The 22,820-nt window shown below is 46.3% G+C and overlaps 1 protein-coding gene across 4 annotated transcripts in view; it reads right to left on the reverse strand.

Moving 5' to 3' along the window:
* TANC1 (tetratricopeptide repeat, ankyrin repeat and coiled-coil containing 1) overlaps positions 1 to 22,820 on the reverse strand; it is a 2,406,012-nt gene that overhangs the window by 1,140,742 nt on the left and 1,242,450 nt on the right. The window lies entirely within an intron of this gene.

Here is a 22,820-nt window from a genome sequence, read left to right on the forward strand (position 1 = left end):
CTCTTGTGCCCTAGCACATTGAAGCGTCTCGTGTGCTGGATGGAATTACCAATAAAGATCTTAGACCAAATAACCTGACTGACTCAAGGAATATGACAAACTACTACTTTATTCTTTTTTTTAATGTGTTTATTTTAAACCAAGGCAGGGTGACAACAGTACAGCAAGATAAAAAGCAAGACATGTAAAACAAAACCACAACTCCCCTCTACTCCTCCTGCCACCCCACCCATACCCGTCAGTCTGGGGGCACTACCCCCCAGTATGTTTCCCCCTTTCAGGAGGTGTTTTGATTTTCCAAGGCCCGCCGGATGTTGCTGGGCTTATAGGTCAGTGCGGGGAATCTTTGATCATACTCCAGCACAGGGGCCCAAGTCTTCTGGAAGCAGTGGAGGGCTCTGGCCCTTGCCGCTGTGATCTTCTCCGCGATTAGTATGTCCCATATCTTCCCCCACCATTGAGTTATAGCGGGCCGTCCGCAGCTTTCCATAAGCGGGCGACCACTATTTTTCCCGCCAACAGGCATTGGGTCAGCAGTTTAGCTCTGTTTACGGAGCGTGGATATATCCCGGGAACCGGAGCCCCCAAGAGGACGGGTTCAGGCTCCAAAGGGAGGGTCGTTTGGGTAATTTGCTCGATAGTAGCTAGGCATAGTTTCCAAAATTGTTTAATCTTTGGGCATGCCCACCACACGTGGAAAAAGGAGCCCGGCTGGCCGCACCCCCTCCAGCAAGCATAATCGAGTGAATGATTCATGTGGTGGAGTCTGAGAGGAGAGTAGTACCACCGCAGCAAGATTTTATATGCGGATTCTCCTTTAGTGATGCTGGCGGATGACTTGTGTGTTCGGGACAAGATGTCCACCCAAGTATAGTCCTCAATTGGGTGTCCCAAGTTTGCCTCCCACTGAGCCATGCATTGAGACTTTGAAACCAGGAAGTCCCCAAGGAATCGCCTGTATAGGGTAGAGCTCCGTCCTCGGGCTGGGAGGTCCTTAAGGGTGAGTTTGAGCGCTGTGAGGGGGTGCGTAGCTGCTTGCAGAGCTTGGGGGTGGGAGCACCAATGGCGTAGGTGGATATATGTGAATCTATTTCTTTCTTGGAGTCGAAACCTTTTCTTACATTGTTCAAAGGTGCAGGGTCGATCCCTCTCAAAGTTGGTCCAGAGTTTTGAGGCCTCCCGCGATCCAATTTTGAAAGTTCTTAGGGTTTGCCCCAGGTGAGAAGGCTGGGTTGTGGAAGATCGGCGATAGGGGGCTCAGTCCTCTCGGGATTCCCTTATTTCTCAGTGCCCAGTCCCAGGAGCTCATCGTGTGCTTAGTCGCCAGAAGGAGTCCCTGCCCCCGTTCTCTGGGGGAGGGCGGGATGTGTGGGAGAAACCGCAAGGGAAGAGGGGTCCAAGATTGTTCTAGTTACACCCATCTAGGGCGGACTGAGGTTATTTGCCACGCACAGAGGTGCGCCAGTTGTGCTGCCACTCTATATGCTTGCAGGTCGGGGACACCCAGTCCACCCAGTCTAGCATCGCCTAGAATTGACTTCTGGGGAATCCTTGCCTTCTTACCCCTCCGGATAAACTTTAGCATTCTCCTCTGTAGGTTGCGAAGGGTGGAAGTTGGGATGGCCACAGGGAGGGATGAGCAAGCGTAGAGGAACCTCGGGACCAAGTTCATCTTGCAGGCTGTTATTTGTCCCATCAGTGAGATCTCTTGGGTTGCCCAGCGTTTCAGATCGCCCTCTCGTTCCTTAAAAAGCCGGGGGAAGTTGATCTGATGTGTCCTTCAGGTTTGCTGGGACTTGGACCCCCAGGTAGGGGATGGCCGCCTTCTTCCATTTGATTGGACAACGGGATCAGTGCTTCTCGACCCTCTGGGGAGACACACACTCCCAGGGCCACCGATTTGCTGAAGTTGATGGAAAAGCCAGTGACCTCCCCATAGCTGGTTATTTCTAATAGGGCATGCTGTAATGAGGAGCGGGATTCCGATATCGTGAGCAAAACGTCATCTGCGTACAGGCCGATTTTGTGCCGGGATGCACCAACCTGGGGGCCCTTGATGCTGCAATTCAATCGGATCTTTTGGGCGAAATGTTCCATAATCAATGCGAATAACAGTGGGGATAGCGGGCATCACTGTCTGGTTCCACAGGTTAGGGGGATCGGCCGAGAGTGAGCCATGGAGCATTATAGTTGGCCAGAACCATTGCCTGGAACGCCAGGCCAAATCCAAAGGCCTCCAGAGTCAGGCTCATAAAAGGACCAGTACACCTTATCAAATACCTTGGTGGCATTCAAGGCCATCAAGACTAACCCCTGAGGGCCCCGGGAAGCCAGGTCGACCAGGATCAGGGCCCTGCGGATGTTATCGCCTGCTGCTCTATTGAGGATAAAGCCTGTCTGGTCCGAGTGGATTATATTGGGTAGGATGCGTGCCAGGCGGGTTGCGAGAATCTTGGGAGTATAGGTTGATGTTGAGCAGGGCTATCGGCCTAAAAGAGGCCGGGTCTCTCGGGTCTTTCCCTGGTTTAGGCAGTACGATGGTGGAGGATTCCTGCATTGAGGGGGTTACCGACCCTGATTCCCGGAAGGAGTTAAAGAGCGCCACCAACGGGGGGGGGGGAGCAGCTGAGGTTTAAAATTTTTGTAGAACCTGGAGGAAAATCAGTGGGATTTGAGGGATTTAATGGCCTCCTCGACCTCCTCCCCTGTGATTGGGGCATCTAGACTGTTTGGCAGAAACCTGTGCAGTTCCCTTGGGGACCATTGCAAAAGATACAATAGCACAAGCAAACACTGACCAGAGCTTTGGTATCAAAGTATATAATTATTTATTTAAAAGAAAACACACTTATTGAAACACTCCAGCACTATTATTGTAAATCACTCTAAACACAATTACTATTATTATTATATACACTGCTTATTCCTTATCAGACAAGTCTTAGTTAACACCACTTATTTCCAGACAGAGGTGAGTGCTCAACTATAGATGGCACTCTAATAAGTTAACGAAAAGGGAGGGAAAAAGGCAGAATGTAGGAAAATACACCACACTAATACTTAGGAACTCTTAAGCAAGGCAGGAAAGTCAAAAGTTACTTGTGAGCCAAAGTCCATAGGCCAGGCCCACTCTTGGAGAGAGCAGGGCACAAATGCACCCAAGATCACACAATGACAATAGGCTTAAAAAGTCTTGCAGGGAGTTCAGAACGGTTTTAGTTAGGCTCAGAAAAGTTTAGCCAGGGTGTCCCAGGCTAACCCAGGGTCGAAAGCCGGGGACTAAATCTACCCCGTACAGTCGGTTGCAAGGGAAGCCAGGCGGAACACGGTACCTTATGTGGAAAGGATCCTCCAGCGGGGGCAGTTGTTCCTGGCAGCGGGTGCAAGTCCCGGCCTCGTCCAGAGGAAGAGAAGGTCTCGTCGTGGAGGAAAGATGAAGGTCGTTGCACTGCCAGGGAAGAGACCAGCCGCAGAGTTTTCCGGTTAAAGGTACAACCCTTTGATTCGCGGTAGTGTTAAAACGTGGTATCCCGTTTGCCGGGGTGCTTGGCACAGGAAAGGCGGCCACGAGATGGCCCAGGAAGCGAAAAAGGAAGCAGACTGGTTATCCCCACCAGTCGAAGGAAGAAGACTCTCCGGACTGGAGATCTCCTCCGTCGTTGGGAAAAGTGGTGAGACAGTTCAGCAGGGCTCCACCGGTGGTGTCGGCGTGGCAGGTCGGCTCAGCTTCTCCCTCGTCGGATTCTTAGGTCCTGTGGCGACTTCTCAAGTTCCAGTCCCCAAAGCCCTGCTTTTATGCAGAAAACCCCCATTCACTCAGCCTAGCTGTCACTCAAACATGCTAAGTGGAGAGCCGGCCGGCTCACCACTTGGGCCAATCAGGACGGAATGCGACTTGAGTTGCCTAGGCAACTCAGTCCAGGGTGCCTAAATCCCCCTCCACCCCTCCTAAGTACCCCAGACAGATTGGCACCACTTTGGAGGGCTTCTGTGGAGAAGACCGCCAAAAAAGTGGAACAAAGGGCTCAACTTGGGTTGGAGTCACAGAAGCGAACACAAACGCCATTTTAGAACCGAGTTCTGGCAAAAAATACCAACCGGAGAATTAATATTAAATAAATAAACCGGCGGTATGTTCGAGGCTATAGGAATGAAATAATTAAAGTTGGTAGCCTCGAACAATGGGAAATCCCATAGGGATATAATCGCGGTCGAATATAAAAAATAGTATCCACTGCTACCAGCCAAAACTCGATCAGGGGGGACGGAGACTTGCCCCCTCGACTAACAGACCCCGGGGCAATCGAATTGCCCCGGCCAGTACGTCCACAATATGATGGTTTGTACTGGTTCTGTTCAGAATTTGAGACTAGTAAAGTCAATGGTGACTTTACATGCCCTGGGAGACAGTAGTCAGTCCCAGGGTATGGAGTCTATACTGGGGGGTCACTATGACACCCCTGTGTTACTGCATTGACGGTGCTGCGTAACACACATCACAAAAACACATGCAGCCCTATGGAGTAAAAGACCCCATAGCCCATTAAACAAATCTAGAATCAAAGAGACACACTCAAATCATGTCCAAAAGTGAGGGTAAAAGTCTCACTCTTGGCAGAAGAAAAAAATAAACCCCAAAAATCCAGCAAAGCTGCTGGGGGACTCACTAGGTTAGGAAATTCAGCCTAAACAGAGAATTCTCCCTAACATAGACTCTCCCTGGTTGCGTGGTGTAGTCGGGGGGAGGACTGCTTCCCGTAGATATTCTTTTTGTTTACTCTGATCCCAGGGGGGCGCAGTCATAACCTGGGCCAAGTGGTCAGCCGTCAGCTCTTGTTTTTCCTGTTCTGCATATTGGATCACCCCCTGTGGGTCGCGAAGGCCAATGATGGTATCACTACGTCTCGCTTTAGCTAGTTTAGCTTCGAGCAACTTGTTCGCCTTATTGTTCTTCACATAGTAGAACTGTTTGGCTTTAACCATGAGCTGTGCAATGTGTTTGTCGTAGTGAGCCTCTAGCTTTTTCCTGGCGGTTCGGTGCGCTCATTGAGTTCTCGGAGACCAGCCTTTTCTCTTATGGGTTTCTTCCGCTGCTTTGAGTTCTTCCTCAAGGAACTGGCGAGCCAATCGTCTGTTACGGTGGAATGCCACCCCCCTGTGCGATTTATTCTCCCCTGATCACCGCTTTCAGGGCATCCCACGTGTTTGCTGGGAAGGTGTCTTTCACTGGGTTTTCTCTGAGAAAGTTGTGAATTGCTGTTGCGATCTTGTCTCTCAGAGGCATGTCGTTAAAGATAGGGTCGTATAGTGTCCATCTGGGCGGCACGGTAGGTTTAGGTATATGAGCTCGGATCTCTATGACAATTGGGGAGTGGTCAGACAGGATTTGTGGGCCAATGGATACCTCGTTATTATAGGTAAGCAGCCGGGAGGATGTCAGGAGGAGGTCGATCCTTGAGAAGGTTCGGTGAACATAGGAATAGAAGCAATAGTCCTTCTTGGAAGGGTGGAGCACCAGCCATGAGTCCACCACTTCCAAAGCTCTGAACAGGCGTAGAAGGCTGAGCGCCTGATTGAAGTATCCGGAGGTGGGGGGGTAAGATTTGTCCAAAGTGGGATCTGGGACGCCATTGAAATCTCCCCCAATTATGACTTGGCCTTCGATGAAGGGGGAAAGGGAGGAGCCCAATGTGTCGTAGAACGCTGCTTGCCCTGAATTAGGGGCATATACTGATGCAAAAGTGTATAGGTCCCCCATCAGTAGGCATTTGACTGCCACAAACCAGCCATCCGGGCATATTTTTGTTTCCAGAACCTGAGGGTTTAGGCCTTTCCTGAAGAGAATCGCTGTGCCTCCTTTTTTAGAGCCCCCCGAGGCCAAGAACTGAAGGGGATAGAGCCTGGAGCAAAGGCGCCCAAAGTCTGCTGGTACTAGGTGGGTCTCCTGAATAAGAGCCACCGCTGCCTCCTCATCCTGAAGCTTTTGTAAAATCGATTTTTGCTTGGCAGGGGAGTTCAGTCCATTGACGTTGAGGGTGAGGCATTTCAAGGTCTGGTGCTCCTGAGCCGGGTCTCTCTCTGCCAGCATATCTGGGGAGGTAGGGTCGGGGGGCGTGGATTACCCATCATCTCGGGGATATGCTAGGAATGTGTCCCCCTGCTCTTGAGATTTTAACATGCGCCCCCAGCGGGGGGGCGTAACTTTAACTGGTAGGGGTGCCGAACTTGTGGGTTCGGCAGTTCCCCTGGCCAACAGGGCCAAACGTATAGGTAAGGTGTGTACGATTCCAAGGACTCGTAGGTGGAATGTGCCTTGGAAATGGGCATAGGCCGTGGACGGGGCCCGCAGCATCGGTTAACTTTGTTCATAAGCTCAGTCTAGGTTGGTAGGGTTCCTGTAAAATAGCGCCCAAAAGTTAGTGAGCGTGTCAGTCCGGGTTCTGCTGTTTATGGTACTGCCCCCAGCAATTGTCTTCTGCTCTGCGGCACTTTTGACCAGGAGGCCCGCCTAGACTTCGGGGGGGAACCGGGTCCCGGATCCACAGTGTCTTCTGATCTTGGTGATGTAGCCTCTTCAAGCGAGGGAGGGGGCAAGATTTTATTGGCATCTTCAAGGTGGCTAATCCTGCGTAGAGTGCCCTTATATGAGAACTGTAGAGCAGTTGGAACTACCTAACGGTAGCAAATTTGATGCTCGTCGAGAAAGGGTGTTAGAGGTCGGAGAGCTTTCCTTTTCTGGAGAGTGAGAAGGGAGAGGTCCTGGTAGTTCTGGAGGGGTGATCCCTGGATGTAGAGTTCGTCCTGAGATCGGCTGATTGCTGAAATTGCCTCCTTTGTTGTAAAAAAAGTGCACTCTAGTTAAGACATCAGGAGGAAGGCCAGACTCCACTACTCGGCGTTGGGGTTTGTCCAGTTGCGGGAGCAGGGATTGAAAAAAGTCCCTCACGTATTCCGCTAGGTTCTTGTCTTGAACAGAGGCTGGGATCCCTCGAATGCAGAGGTTGTTGCGCCAAGCCCTGTTTGAGATCTTCTTGTTTGAATTCGAGTTCACATTTGTCCAGTAAAGTCCTGATTGAGCGTTGAACCTCCCCCAGAGTGGTTATATGGTCCTGGGAGCGGTCGTCTATCTCCCCCAGCCTTTGTTCCAAGTCGGTTACTCTTTGATCGGTGTGCTCTAGTTTGGTAGTAAGCTACGTCAAGCAGGATCTGAATTCCGACTTGATATCGGCCATACAGGCCTGTATGTCCTCTTTGGTAGCAAGAGCTCCTTTATCCTCCTGGGTTTTCTGTGGAGTAAGCTTGGCGGGGGGAGGGGAGGGGAGGTCAAGTTTCTTTCCTTTATCAGTTGATGTGAACATAGTGCCGATGTCCGAATGTTTGCCCGCTTTTGATTGCTTCGCCATAGTCCCAAATTGAGGGTGGGGTAGGCAGACCAGGGCTCTCTCAGAGGTGTGGAGTGGAGGAGGCTGTAGTGTGAGGTCCAGAGAGGCCTGATGTCGAAGCGTAAGACCTGAATCCTTGGTTAGAACTTGTGAGGGGCCCCTAAGGCAGTGGGGTCATAAAGCTGTCCCTAGCTTTTTAGTGCGAGGTGTTGGGGGGGGGGGGCCAGGAGTAGGGGAGTGGGCAGGGGCGCCCCAGGAGGGATGTCCACCTAAGGTGGTGGAGCGGGTCAGATGCAAGACAGCCCCCACTGCTGAAGCGTTTGAGGAAGAGCGGTCAGGGCCTCCCACTTACCGCTAGTTACTGAGCCGTTAGGCTCCCAAATGCACAATCTGGGCGATGGGGAATGCAGGCCGCCTCCTGATGATCCAGGTAGTTCTATCTCCCCATACGGCGAAGAGGGAGAGCTGGGAATGTTCCAAGCAGAATGGCGGCGGATTGTTCCGAGTTTCTGTCGGAAGCGGCTGTCTCATTTGCATTACGATTTAGTGCGGCTTGACAGAGAACGTGTTGACGAACTGACGAGTGTTGACAAGCGTTGGTGAGGGTCCATTCCTCTAACTGGAAGTGACGAGACGAGGAGGGAGAGACCGCAGAGTTGGAGACCTCGGTATTGGCGCTGGCGTTGGTGCCGAGGGGCCGCCTGGGTGTGCTGGGGGAAAACATAGCTTGTTTGCTATGAGCGGTTTTGGAGTGGTTTTGGAATCGCCTGAATCATTTGAGCGGCTGAGCGGTTTACAGTAGAGGCAGAGTGTAACCCTGTATGGGTAAGATCCGCACGCTGACCACTCTATCTACCCCCTCCTACTCTTCTACCCACTTTTTTATAATAGCTGCCAAGAATATTAACAGGCTACAAATTGCGCAAAATAAAGCTCTCCAAGCTGCTCTCAGAATCCCCAGGAGAGAGCACATCTCCCAGGCCAGACAAGATGCCCACTGGCTCCATATCAAAGAACGCATATTGTTCAAGGCGCTCACAATCACACACAGATGTCTTTCCCAATCGGCGCCCCGATACCTAGCTGATCGGATACACCCTGCACAATCACTCAGACCCAAGCGAGAACTCTACTCTGACCAACTTGCGGTCCCTGTCTTTAACAGAGCCAAAGCCGGCGGTACTAGCTTCGAAGTATTTGCACCAAAATCTTGGAACTTACTACCCCCCCCCAAACTCAGGAAGGAAACATCACTCCTAGCCTTCAGAAAAGCTCTGAAAACCATACTATTCAAATAACTGTTTGTTCCACTGTAACCTAGGATCTGTTTATCGCCTATGTTTATATATGAGAAATGTAATATGCATGACCTTGAACAAAGAACTGTACACTGCTTTTGCCTGCACCCAAGTGAATATGATGTAACAGCGCCACGATACCCTAGGGCAGCTGTGCGCTTTATAAATGGAAATAAATAAAATATTATATTTATAAAGCATTATAAAGCATTTATAAAGCATTTTCTCAGCAGCTTTACCCCGTTCTCGCACTTCTTCTAAAAATATGGCTATCTATTGTTGTGGCTGCCGTCCATTGTAAACATTGATTTTGAGTCTTGGAAAAGCCTCAGTGGTTGCCCTGAATACGTGGCTTGACTGTCTATTAAAGAAAGACAGCAAATTGTACTATTTTATTTTATTTTGGACTAACCTCACCCATGGCTGGTTGGGAGACTGCGGGACCTGGATCCTGTGATCGCAGCCAGCTGGAGAGGTTTGAGGTTCGTTTGGAGCAGAGGGTACCTTGTAGATAATATTGCTCTGCTCCCTTGAAGTCAATGGATAAGCGAGGGCTTACCGGCGCCGACCCACGGGACTGTGGGGGAGGAGGCTCTTTGACCCTGGTGTGGGTAAACAGGAGGGGAGCCCCTGGCCTGCGACATGGGAGCAGAGGCCCTCTGCTTAGTTTGCATCACCGGAAAACGCGTGGTTGCCCTTGCTCTCAGCTGTATTTCGGGACCCGCTGGGTCCTAACATAGTGAGTTTTTAATGCTGCGTTGATTATCACTGGGCATGTTAAACTATTGAAAGTTTGAAAAGTCTGGAAACACAGCCAACAAAGTTGAGTAGAAGAGACCTTTTCCCCTTATTTGAGGGGTTATATACTAAGTGAGGTATTTATACACAATCAAACATGAAACTAAGGAACAATCTCGATGGTGGGGGCACAACAGAAGGGGGAGTATAACATCAGAGGAGGTGGTGTTATCCAGTACTGCTGAGCCGACTAGTAAGGAAATCAGATCAGACCTCTACACACCAGGAGTCGGCCTAAACATCACAGCGCAAGTACATAGAGAGGCAGCAACTCTCAAACCTACAAAAAATAGAGACACAAGAGAAGAAGAGCTGTTAAAAGGTGAGGTGCAGTCATAAACAGGCACCCTTCTAGAAATGACAAAGGATATGGCAAACCTGGATGGGGCACTAGTGGGCTGCAATAATATACTAAACACAAATGTTCTCCAGGGTTTGCAAGAGTTGAGACTAGAATGTACTAAACAAGGTATGGACTTATCAGCGGTACAGCAATGTCTTGCAGCACGGAAAAAGTATGAGGAGACAGATCTCAAGGTAAAACAGGATATTGTGCTGCAACTCCAAACTTTGAACCAAATAATGTCAGATACAGAGCAAATATTAGAGTTGAAGGATCATAACCCAGAGATGGATGATACTCCTTTGTCAGAGTCTACACTTGAAGAGTTTAGAAGATTGGCCAATGTTGGTGATGGTCTCTTAGAAGAAGAAACAGACTTTGGATCCAATGGCAAAGACAATAAATCAGATTGGGATTCCTTTAATAGAGCTGGGTGACGATAATGACAACCCTATACAATTGGGAAGAAAAAAAAGGAAAAGAGAATCAAGGAGACAAAGATGACTGAAAGAGAAGTTAATACAAAATAAGGGAAAAAAGTCAAAAAACAAAAAGGAATAAAAAATACAATAATGCAGAAACAAATAACTTTCTGAAAAAAATAACGAATATCTCATTATCGTCATCAGGAGTTGATCAGGATGTAATTGAAGTAGATCCTGAGGAAGGTTCTAGAGGGGAAACAGACCCACCCAAGAAACAAAAAAATCTTATTGGGAAAAAGAATAAATCGCAAAGATCGGATGGGCAGCCAGAAAAGAGATAAAAAACAATCAAGGACATCAACAGGCTGCCAAACAGACCTTGAGAAGGATGGCTCTGTAGTACCAGCAGAACCAGTAAGGATAAAGAAGAATCCTCCAATTGCACCAATATTTTTGAAAATGAAGAAAAAAAGTAGGAATAGTAAAAAAAAAGCTCAAAATGCGGAGACTACTGGAGAAGTCAAGATCGCTCTAAAGATTGTCCCGATATTCCTGAAAAAGACAGAAGTAGAACAAAAGAACCTGGCTGTCGGCGACAATGTAAGGACGGGGAGGGAAAGCATAAGAGAATCGGGGAGATTGGGAATGGAGTTGGAAAATCAAAAGAAATGGAGGAATCCTCGATCCCAAACCCAATTTCAACGACCTCGGCAGAGGCACCAAAACAAATGGAAGGTCAAGCAAAATCATCACGATTTGCTATGCCAATTATCTGGATGCAATCAACTGTAAATAAAAACCAGATAAAGTCCTTAAATCGAGGGGTGATTTTAACAATCCTAAAAAAAAGTGCCAAGCCTATATCTCATTAACAGCAATGACATCAAATTTGTGAAATTTCCAGATATAACACAACCTCGGCTGGCAGAGATTGGATGCGCCTCAAGAGGTGTACACCGCCATCAATGAGGCAAAGGAGGATCTGAAGAATCTAAATGTACTAGTTACAAATGGAAGGCCTGATATTGTAATACAGCAAGAGGAAGGGGGTCAGAAAAATAAATCACCTCAAGGGCTTAAAAATACACCGAAGTCAAATTCAAGTCAAATTCTGAATTGGTAACAAATGCATCAGTAGTTTCGGGGGCAACCTTAAATGGAAAAACCTGTGTGAGAATATCCGGGAGCAGAGATATTCTCACAGAGGTTTTGCAGAAACTCAGCCTGGTACAAAAACTTCTTTAAAAATGACGGTCTAAAAATTTTCTGTTGGAACATGCGGGGTCCAAATAACATCCTCTCCAAGCTCACGAACAATTACCTTTTTAAGGAGGGAGATGCTATTATGCTACAGGAAACATGGATGGTAAACCATATAGCAATAGAGGGTTTTTTCGTAGAGGCACAAGCCGCATCTCAAAAAGCTAGAGGGAGACCGAGTGGGGGGGATGCCGATAGCTCTTAAGAACTCTAAATTCAGGGATATACACACCATTGACTGTAAAATACAAGGGCTTCAATTCTGTAAAGCGACGTTGAAGAGCTCTCAACAAGTCTTGCAGCTGATAATTGGCAATATCTACTGGAACCCCTGCGTGTTCAGGCCCGGCTGCATTTTTGGAAAAACTAGCACAGGCCCTAGAGAAAAGGCGTTCGTTTCCAGAGGCTAAAATAATATTAGGAGGGAACTTGAATTCAAAATGCTTGAATTTACCGAAAGAACAAACAAACCAAGGAGGACGGAAGGTGACAGAGAATGGTCACTCATGGATAGACTTTAGTATGTGGGATCTAAAAATGGCAAATGGAATCATACCTGGGGATATACCTGCAAAACCGACGAGAATCCAAGGTGCAGTGGTTTCAACGCTAGACTACCTTTTCATTTCAAACTCACTATTTGAACAAAAGGTAACACTAGCCATTCGTGAGGGGAGGTGGCAGTGACCATATGAGGTTAGAACTCTCATTCCCAGAAGTACTATCGGAAATACAGTTGAGAGACAAACAAAAACTGGAATGTAGGAAGGGAAGAGTCCGGATCCACAAATATAAAGCAGGGGGATTGAAACTAAATGAGAAACTCATAGCCCTGCCGGAAACCCTCCAACATGAAAACTGTTCACCCTCAGGTTTCTCAAAATTCATCTGGTCAATTTGTCCGCCGAAAACAAGTGGGGACGGCCCTAAACATATACATAAACATATATTTGATGAAGAGACCATGGTGAAGAAAAAAGAACATAATAGTAATCTACGGTCGATTAAAAAAACCCACAAGGGGAATATGGAGGCGATCAAAGATGAGATAAGATTGCTGAAAAGAAACTACAAAGACTGGTATAGATCAAGGAAAATCAGACATCAGAAAGATGGTGAACATATGTTGGATTTACTCACAAAAAAAGAAGTCGAAGGATTTATGGTCTGTTATTTATAAACTTGAGGGAAATTCAGCGACCCAGCTTTGTAATTTGGTTAAAGAAGAAGACTGGATTAGCCATTTAAAACTTGTTTTTGGGAAACCGATCAAAACTAAATTTGAACATGATATGCAGATAAGCTGGCAATAGTCATTCGATGAAACCCTCATTAAAGACTTGATTATGAAAGGATCTTCCTCAAAAGCGGCAGGTCCGAACGGTCTCACTTATCAAGTAATGTGGAATAGGCGGACTTGTGGTCAAAATTGCTTAACTGGCTTTTCTTGGAGATCATAGCCAGAAAGCAATTTCCTTCATCATGGAGCTCTGCAACTATAATTCCTTTGTTCAAGGGGGGAGATAGGACGGTGGCAGCAAACTATCGTCCTATTGCCCTCTTGGACATTGATAGCAAAATCTTCATGAAGCTATTGTTACGTGAATTGGAGGTTCGGGAAGGAAAGGCAAAGATCATATCAAGATGCCAGACAGGCTTCAGGAAGGGGCTTTCCACCGCAGTCAATGGCATTATGTTAAATGTATTAAGTGAGAAGACACAGAAGAAAGGGGAAGAACAGCTATGTGGGGCATGGGTGGACTTCTCTAAAGCCTTTGACCAGGTGGATAGAGGAAGGCTCTGGCAGAAATTAAGATCAAAGGGAATTCCAGAAGAATTATTGGGCATGTTGTTAGAATTCCATAGGGAGAATAACAACAGAGTACGGTTGGATGAAGAAGGCCATTTATCAGAACCATCTGATATGGGTGACTTTCTAGCTCCCTTTGCATTAGCGAGTCCAGTATTAAATGGGGTTCAACTACACTGACTCGCCTATGCAGATGATGTTGTTATCCTAGATAGAACTGCGATAGGACTACGACGACTGTTGGATGGACTCTTTCAATTATGCAAATATAAATTGGCTCTCAATTAACCCTACAAAATATAAAATCTTAGTGTATAGACAGAAAAATAAACATGTCACCTACCACCACTGGTCATTGGGGGGAGATAGAATAATGAGAGTAGAAGAGTTGGTCTATCTTGGCTATAAAATATTTGCTAATCCAGCAGTGTATAAAATGGAGATTGAGATTTCCCTGAAACTTAAACCTCTGACGGCCCAGATGAAAAAGATACTTGGGAAATATGGAAGATTTTCCATTATCCCAGTATTAAAATTCTATCAAGCTAAAATCGTCCCGATCTTACTGTATGGATTGGGGGCAAAACCTCACTTATGGGACACATAGTGGCAAAGATGGGAAGGCCTCGTTTGCAAGCATGCATTAGGGCTGCCTTTGAGTTTATCAATGGACAATCTCCGTTTTGAATTAGGCCTTAGGTCTCTTGCATCACAAGCAGGTTGGAAATTAATATCACTCTGGCAAAAGATCATCACCGCTCAAGAAGACTCACTATATGCGGTTATAGATGCCCATATGAAGTCAGGGAAATCACCCATCTTGGACAATTTAAAGCTTTTGGTGGAAAAATCATTGTTGAATGGGGACATTGAAATTAAGCTTTTACTTGAAGATCCGATGAAAGCAAAAAATAAATGGGACGAAATGGACTGGATCCATACTATTGAGAAAATAAGAACATGCACACGCCCAAACGCTCTCCAGATGACAGACCGTAAATTGGGCGTTTTGAATAAATATCTAGTAAGATTCCCCGACTGGATAATTAGGAGCAAGTTCTTAAGGTTGAGGTTGAATGTTACCAAAACAGGAGAGGTTTTAGCAAAAATAGAAATGGGCGATCAGGCAGTAAAGCTCTGCAAGATCTGTGAAAACCCGGAACAGCAGTCTATTAAACATCTTCTGCTGTTCTGCGAAGGCACAGCAGAAGCTAGACAACACCTCTTCAATGAATTAGTTCATTCTGCTCTATACTCTACACAAGAATCCTGGTGGCAAAGTCTTATTGGTGGTAATTTATAGGAAATAACAATTGCAGTGATACAGATGAACAAGTTACTCTCTTACCTGGTAACGTTCTTTCGATGGGATGGTCCAACGTATACCATATCTATGACAGTAATCACCACAGCTGTGCTGCTTCGGAAAATATTTCGGCGTCTGCATCCTGCGTCAATGACATCGATACGCCTTCCTCGAGGACCTCCTCTGACGGCCGACGTCACCAGATGTTATAAGTAGGACGCACAACGCCCGTAGCCTCAGTTGTAGTTTTTTTCCAGAACGTGTGGCACCAATCGTCTGCCAGTATGACCACAGAAAGCCTTGCGGAAACGTAAGCTGCAATCGCATAAGAAATTCTGTAGTGAGGAAGGCAGGGAGGGAGCGACATGGAATACGTCGGGCCATCCCATCGAAAGAACGTTACCAGGTAAGAGAGTAACTTGTTCTTCGAGGGGATTGGGTCCTCCGACGTATTCCATATCTATGACAGACTCCCAAAGCAGTACCAACGTAAGGAGGTGGGAAAAGAATTTAGAATATACAAATTTAGAATGCCCAATCAAATTGCAGAGTAAAGGACCGCCTTGCCAAAGGCCAGATCCTGCCCATGGATAGAATAAAGGGAGTAGTGACGTACAAAAGTATGGACCGAAGCCCAGGTGGCTGCATCACGGATGTTACGAATAGGAACACCCCTCTGCAGGGCAGTAGAGGCAGCCATACCTCTAGTAGAATGGGCCCGTAAGCCTGCCGGAGGGTCCTTAACCGCCAAGCGGTAACATTCAGAAATTGCCAAGATTATCCATCGAGACAAAGTCTGCTTAGTAACGGCTTGTCCCAAACGCCTTCCAGCGTAACCAATAAACTCTGACCCGGGACATGCGTGACACGTAGAAGCTTAAAGCTCTCCCTCTCCTAGGATCCAGCCTATGGAGCCTCTCCTCTTCCTTCCCAGGATGTGGAGGAGGATAAAATGCCGGAAGAATAACCTTCTGGCTTAAATGAAATTCCGACACCACCTTCGGAAGAAAGGAAGGACGAACTCGAAGGACAACCCTGTCCTTATGAAACACAGTGAAGGGTGGCTTACTATAAATCCCAGAGGATCCCCAGAGGCCTTAGGGTATATCTGAGACCGACCCTGTGCAGCGAAAGTAAAGCATTTATTGCTAAATGGGACCAAATTTTGAATAAATGCTCACTTGACCTCATTTTACTAACGATTGAAGAACTTTCGAAATCATTGACAAGTTTAGATACAGACATTGATACGCTTAAAACACAATTATCAGAGTTCAAAACAGCGGAGGAGCTCAAAAGTCTGTTGGAGGACATCAACGAGAAATTAAATAATTATAAGATCGACATTGAACAAAGAAAATTAAGGAAGTTCAAACGTGATACTTTCGATTATTTGAACGACATCGTCTACTCCTGGCAAGAGTTCTACCACCATCGAAACCAAAACAGAAATAGACCACCACACCCGAATTCCCCTAACTCGGGTAGCGACAGCAGCAGTGGGAGCTTAGGGGATCCAATTGGTCAAGCCTCAGGACAACAATCAACAGTATCCCAGAGCGAGACAGAAAGCGCCAGACTAGAAACATCAATAGATCAACACACGGGACGAGCAGCAACAACATCTGGGGTTTTTTTAGGCCTGAGAGACCGGTTAAGAGAAAGACCCGAAGAGGGAAAAAGACCTCCAAGAACAAAGAACAAGTAGTTGAGAATATCGTGATGAATATTTCAAGCAAACATCTATCAAGCGACCAACTCTTTATCCTGAATCGGGGCCTATCATTTGTACCCACGAACAATACATCAATGTTTGATGAACAAGTGTGCCTACACCGTCTCATGAGAAAGATTAGACTCAAGATGTTTTTTGAAAATGACCCTGGACAAGATGACACTCCTGAAGACAATTTAGAGCTACGACCTAAGAGCTTGTTCGACCCACCCATTCAAAACCCTATACTTGATTTATTTGAGAAAAAGGTACTCAATGATCTGAAACAGATTAACTACCGTAAATCATCTCCGACTAATATCAAGAATAGTCAACTTGAGCACATTGAAACCTTGGCAAAAGATGAAGATATCACCATCAAACCTGCAGACAAGGGCGGAGCCATAATAGTTATGGACACGAGCTACTACACCGCTCAATGTCTTGAACAACTCAACGACCAGACAACGTACAACAGATTGAACGGAGACCCCCTTCAGGGCCTAAAGACTAACATCGAGACCCTAATCAATAATGCACTCGAAAATGATTGGATTAGTGTTAAAACCAGTCAATTCCTTATCAATAAATATCCCATAACACCAGTATTTTATGGACTCCCCAAAATCCATAAGGACAGTCAGAAACCTCCACTAAGACCTATAGTTGCAGGGACGGAGAGTATATTCGATCCCCTGGCTATCTATGTAGACCGCCTTCTCCAGCCTCTGATCCAGGTAATTCCTACCTATCTCAAGGATACTACAGATTTCCTCAACTGTCTAGCAGAAATTTCAGCTATCAGTAGTGACTGCATCATATTCAGCATGGATGTATGCAGCCTATATACTTCCATACCCCATGAGGAAGGTATTAACGCTGTGGAATGGTTGCTCCTCAACTCGGAACAAACACGAGGTAACCCAGAGTTCATCATAGAATTACTGAAACTCATTCTATATAATAGCTACTTTAGATTTCAAAATACCTTTTACAATCAAATATCCGGCACATCCATGGGCTCTGCTATGGCACCGGTCTATGCAAACTCTTTTATGCATAGATTTGAAACAGAACATGTCCTAGAGAACCAAATATGGTCGAGTAAGATCATAGTATGGAAACGATTCATAGACGACATATTTGGAATCTGGTGCGGCACAAGAATGGAATTGGATAATTTTCTGCTCTACATGAACACAGTACATTCCAAAATCAAATTCACAATGGATGTGGGGGAACCAGACCTCCACTTTTTGGATGTAAGCTTGAAGATCTATGAAGGCAAGATAGTGACCACCATTTATCATAAACCTACAGATGCTAATAATCTCCTACATTTCACCAGTTTTCACCCCAAACCGATGCTAAAAAGTCTCCCCTACAGTCAGATACTGAGACTTAAAAGGATTATAACAGATCCAGCGGGCTTCGACGTTGAATGCACTCAATTGATTGAACGCTTTGAGAAACGGGGTTACCCCCATGACATTTTACAAGATGCCAACGTCAGATCAAATCATCTAACACAGAAAGATCTGCTAGCACCTCAACCCAAAACTAGTTCCACTCCATTGATGTATATTTCCAAATATTCACGTCAAAGCTTCCAAATTGGTAAGTCAATAAGAAAACACTGGCCACTACTACAGAGTGATGAACATCTGAAGGAACTTTTTCCAAGAGCACCAATGATGGCTTTTAAAAGGGGTCGTAACCTTAGGGATAGACTCGTGAAAGCTGAAAGACCTGACAAGGAGAAACAAACATTCCTACAGACTAAAAAAATGGGTACTTTCCCATGTCTTAATTGCACCAATTGCAATAATGTAATTAAGGGAAACACCATCTCTCATCCATCGACTGGCAGGAAGATAAAGATCAGAAGCTTCGCCACCTGTTTAACAGCAGGCGTCATATATGCTTTGAAATGCCCGTGTGGTAAATTGTACATTGGACAGACCACGAGGTCCCTAAAAGAACGAATTTCAGAGCATAAGTCCACCATCCGGTGCCTAAACCAGAAATCACCGGTAGCCAGACATTTTATGGAAGCAAAACACAACATCAGCCAATTGAGATTTCAGGTCGTTGAAGTTGTTAGCAAACCACAGCGAGGTGGCAACTATACAAGACTGTTGTCACAAAGAGAAAAATTCTGGATATATCTTCTAGACACTAAATATCCAAGGGGACTCAATGAGGAAACATCCCTTAACTGCTTTATCTGAACATTTTTTAACAGTCTAGATATTTCTGTCCTGTAGACCCTGCACCCTTTAGTATACACCAACATATTCACTTAGTCTTGGGACATGGTTTGTCAGCAACGATCCAATAAATACCCACCTGATATTTGATATATGAGATGATCAGTAACGTAATGGCTCCCGATTGAACAATAGCCATCTGTTGCACAAATAGCACCAACTATGGGGACGCTACCATTTAAGTAGAGTATCTACGTTATGTTACACAGTATGTACATAGTTGAGATCCTTGACATAAGATGTAACCTACAATGGTATCCCCTAAGGCTAAACATTGAGTATGTTACGTACAACTATCCCCTAAGGCTAAACATTGAGTATGTTACGTACAACTTAGAATGTGAGGACACCTGGTACTCGTAACCAGATGGTTCAGCTAATCACAAAGAATGTGAGGACACCTGGTAGATTTTTTATCAGATGTTTCAGCGAAGTGTAATAAAGAAATGAATGTTCATGGGGACTCACCTATACTCGAATGCCTTAGTAATGCCACATTGCTTAGCACCATCACGTAAAAAACCACTTGAGAAAATTATTCTGATTTCTATATTTGATCACTTTAGGTGAAACATAGATTTCTTAAAAACATGCTATTGGCATCATCTTCCTGTTTCAGTTGTTCGATGATGCTACTCTGAATCGTTTACATGCTACTACATTTACTTACCAGTGTTACCCAGACTGCCTAAGATGGCCGCCACATTCTGTTACGATTGGGTTAGTCCCTCCTTGATGTCTCTTCACTGAATCTAGCCCGCCAAATACCAGACTGTTTCTACACGGTCCCTGGTTTCCATGGAGATCGTGTTAACAACGAGCAGAGCATTGCCGATTCAATAGAACATCGCGATGGAATAGGTACGCGTTCCTTTAACTTTCTGCACACTCGACTCACGCGATCTATGTTTTACCAAGTTCTGCAGGCTTACTTACAATCCACTGTCTTTCTACAGACAACGGCTGGCTTTAGGACTCCGCCGATCCACTCTCACCTGCTCCCCCTGAGATGTTACACGTGTCCCAGAGACTACCACAGCATTGAATCGTGCCGCAGAGAGGTATTTTGGCATATCCCGACCAATGCATTTTTGGTTTTCACACTTGTATAGTTACATCGAATCACACACGGTGACCTGTACGTGATTACTATTTCATACAGGTCACACTGAGAGTGTCGGAACACCAACCGGCATCAGGAAAATATTTACATCGAGAACTTGGTTTCTCTAGTATGTAACCTTTTGACGCACTTCTCACTGTGGGTGGCTTCTCAGCCACAACATTAGACCTCTATAGGTTAGTGCACTTTACTTAGAAAATGCTTTTCCTTGTCAAAACAACTTCGCTGGGTGAGTAGCCCGCGTCAATCATACTCAATTAAATTGTCCTCCTCTGGGCAATCATGTCTGCTAACCCCCATGTACCACCTGTAGAACTGCTTTATCGTATTAGATTCCCATTAGAGGTGCTAGGGAATGCACTAGACTGATATTTTTTGGAGTTGCTTTCAACTAAAAATATGGCAACCCTGGGTGTACTAAACTGAATATGCGCAATGTAGACCACAATATGTGTATATATTCAATCTGATTGTAGTTATGAAACTTTGTTTTATTGATCAATGAAGCCTATGTAGACATATACTTTCGTTTGATTAATTGATTTCTTTTTGATCTTTATTTCTATGTGTACAATGACTAGACAGTAGATCCACAAAGGCTTCTGAAGAAGAGGAATCTCCTCGAAACGCGTCAAGCCATAGAAAGTGGAATCTCAATCAATCATCTTTACGTTGACATTATAATGTTGTTCTGTTTTTCCTGCCTTGACTACACATTGTTTTATGTATTAATAAATAGGTGCTCACTCCACTTTTGAACACCTAAGAAACCAAAACGATTGTTCTTATGTTTTAAGTTAAAAGTCTCGACAAATCATTCTTCTATAGAAAGCCTAAAAACAAATATTTGAATTTTACCTTAAAATATCTACGCCCCTGTTGCGTAGCCTTAGAGTGTGCAGGGGACGGGAGGACTCAAACCTTGGGTCCTCTTCCTTTGTTCTTATTCACTATAGGGTTGTTGTGCCATGACCCTCTATTCCTCCTCTGCACCTCACAAGAATATAGAGATCACTCCTTGTGGGTGTTAAAACAATACTTCGCAATACCTTCTCTAATTAGGTGTGCACTTACCTTACTACTATACCTGGCTTACCCGAAAGTGCCTGTAACTCACTCACGCTGCGAGTGGAAGTGACCGCAACTAAAAATACTGTTTTAAGAGTTAACAGTCTCAAAGGACAAGAATGCAAAGGCTCAAATGGAGCACCCATTAGAAACTTGAGAACAAGGTTCAGATCCCAACCGGGCACCTGGAAAGGTGACGGAGGGAACACAGTGAGCCCTTTCAAAAACGGAGAAATTAAAGTGATTTTAAAATAAGAACACTCCTCAGACGAGCGCTTAAATATAGACGGGGCCGCCAGGTAACCTTGATGGTACCCACATGCAGGCCCGTGTGGGCCAAAGAAAGCAAAAAAAAGACAGAACTATAGGAATGTCACATGAAAAAGGATCCACATTCTTAACCCTGCACCAGTTGCAGAACTTTCTCCAACGGCAACGGTACAGGGACTTTGTTGCGGACCTTCTGGCCGAAAGCAACACCTCCATCACGTATTCAGGGAGGTCCCAATCCTTATATCTCAACCTTTCAGAAACCAAGCTTGAAGGTTAAGGGATCTGACCTCTGGATGGAGAACCTGACCCCCTCCCGTGAGAGCAGATCGTCTCGGTAGGGAAGACGATGTGGAGGTCAGATGGACAAGTCCAGAAGGTCCAGGTACCACGTCCTCCGGGCCCAGGCCGGAGCAATGAGGATCATCCGGAAACCGAACCTTCGCACCCTCCGCAGCACTTGCGGGATGACGGGGACTGGAGGAAACGCGTACAGCAGTGGGAATGATCACTCCACCACTAACGCGTCTCCTAAGGCTCCTTTTGGAGGAAATTCCAGCGAGCAGAATCTTTCGCACTTCCGGTTGACACTGGAGGCAAAGAGATCCACTTGAGGGGTCCCCCAAAAGGCGAAGATCTCCAAGAGAATCTCCTGAACCAACTTCCACTCGCGTCCACCGTCTCGTTTTCGTCTCCGGCGAGATGAACTGCCGAGATCGAAACTTCCTGCTGGATTGCCCAGAACCAGAGCTGCATCGCCTCCCTGCACAGAGGAAGTGACCCTGCCCCCCCCCCCCCTTTTTGTTGAGGTAGTGCATGGCCACTGTGTTGTCTGTCAGGATCAGGACATTCTTTCATCACACAGTTGGCAGAAAAGCTTTCAGGGCAAGCCTGACGGCCCTCAGCTCCAACAGATTTATATGGAGTCTGGACTCCGACAGAGACCAACGAACGCTGACTGTCAACTCGTTGGCATGAGCTCCCCATCCCGTGAGGGACGCGTCCGTCACGATTGTCACCTCCGGCCAGAGTAGCCAAAATGGAGCCCCCTTCATCAGATTGCCTTCGACGGCCCACCACAGAAGGTCCTGGGCGACCGAGGACGGCACCTGAACAGGGTCCGACATCCTGCCAGAGGATTGAGACCACTGGAGCTTGAGTGCCCATTGCAAAGATCTCATCCGCAATCTGGCCCCTGGCACAGGAAGAATGCAGGACGCCATGAGGCCAAGCAACCTCAAGGACTCGAAAGCTGGGAGACTCTGGGCAAGCTGAAACTTGTGCACCATCTGCTGAATGTGATGAGCCCTCACCTGGGGAGGAAAACACTGCCCAAGGGATGTGTCGAGCACTGCTCTGATCTACTGGAGCCTCTGAGTTGGCGTCAAATGGGACTTCTTTAAGTTGAGGGAGAAGCCCATCTTGTGGAGGGAGTGGCAGGTGACTGACAGATGATCCAGGACTTGCTCGGGAGAGCGCGCCCTGATCAACCAATCGTCCAGGTAGAGGTAGACGTGAATCCCCCTTTTCCTGAGATGCGCTGCCACCACTACCATGAGCTTGGTGAAGACCCTTGGGGCGGAGGTCAATCCGAACGGCAGGAACCGAAACTGAAAGTGCGATTCGCCAACCGCGAACCTCATGTACTTCTTGTGCTTGGGATGGATCGGCACATGAAAATAAGAGTCCTTGAGGTCAAGAGACACAACCAGTCCTGAAGTTGAAGGGCCTGGAGGACTTGAGAGAGAGTAAC

The sequence above is a fragment of the Ambystoma mexicanum genome, chromosome 9 (genome assembly GCF_040938575.1).
Source record: "Ambystoma mexicanum isolate Mex_15411 chromosome 9, UKY_AmexF1_1, whole genome shotgun sequence".
NCBI lineage: Eukaryota > Metazoa > Chordata > Amphibia > Caudata > Ambystomatidae > Ambystoma > Ambystoma mexicanum.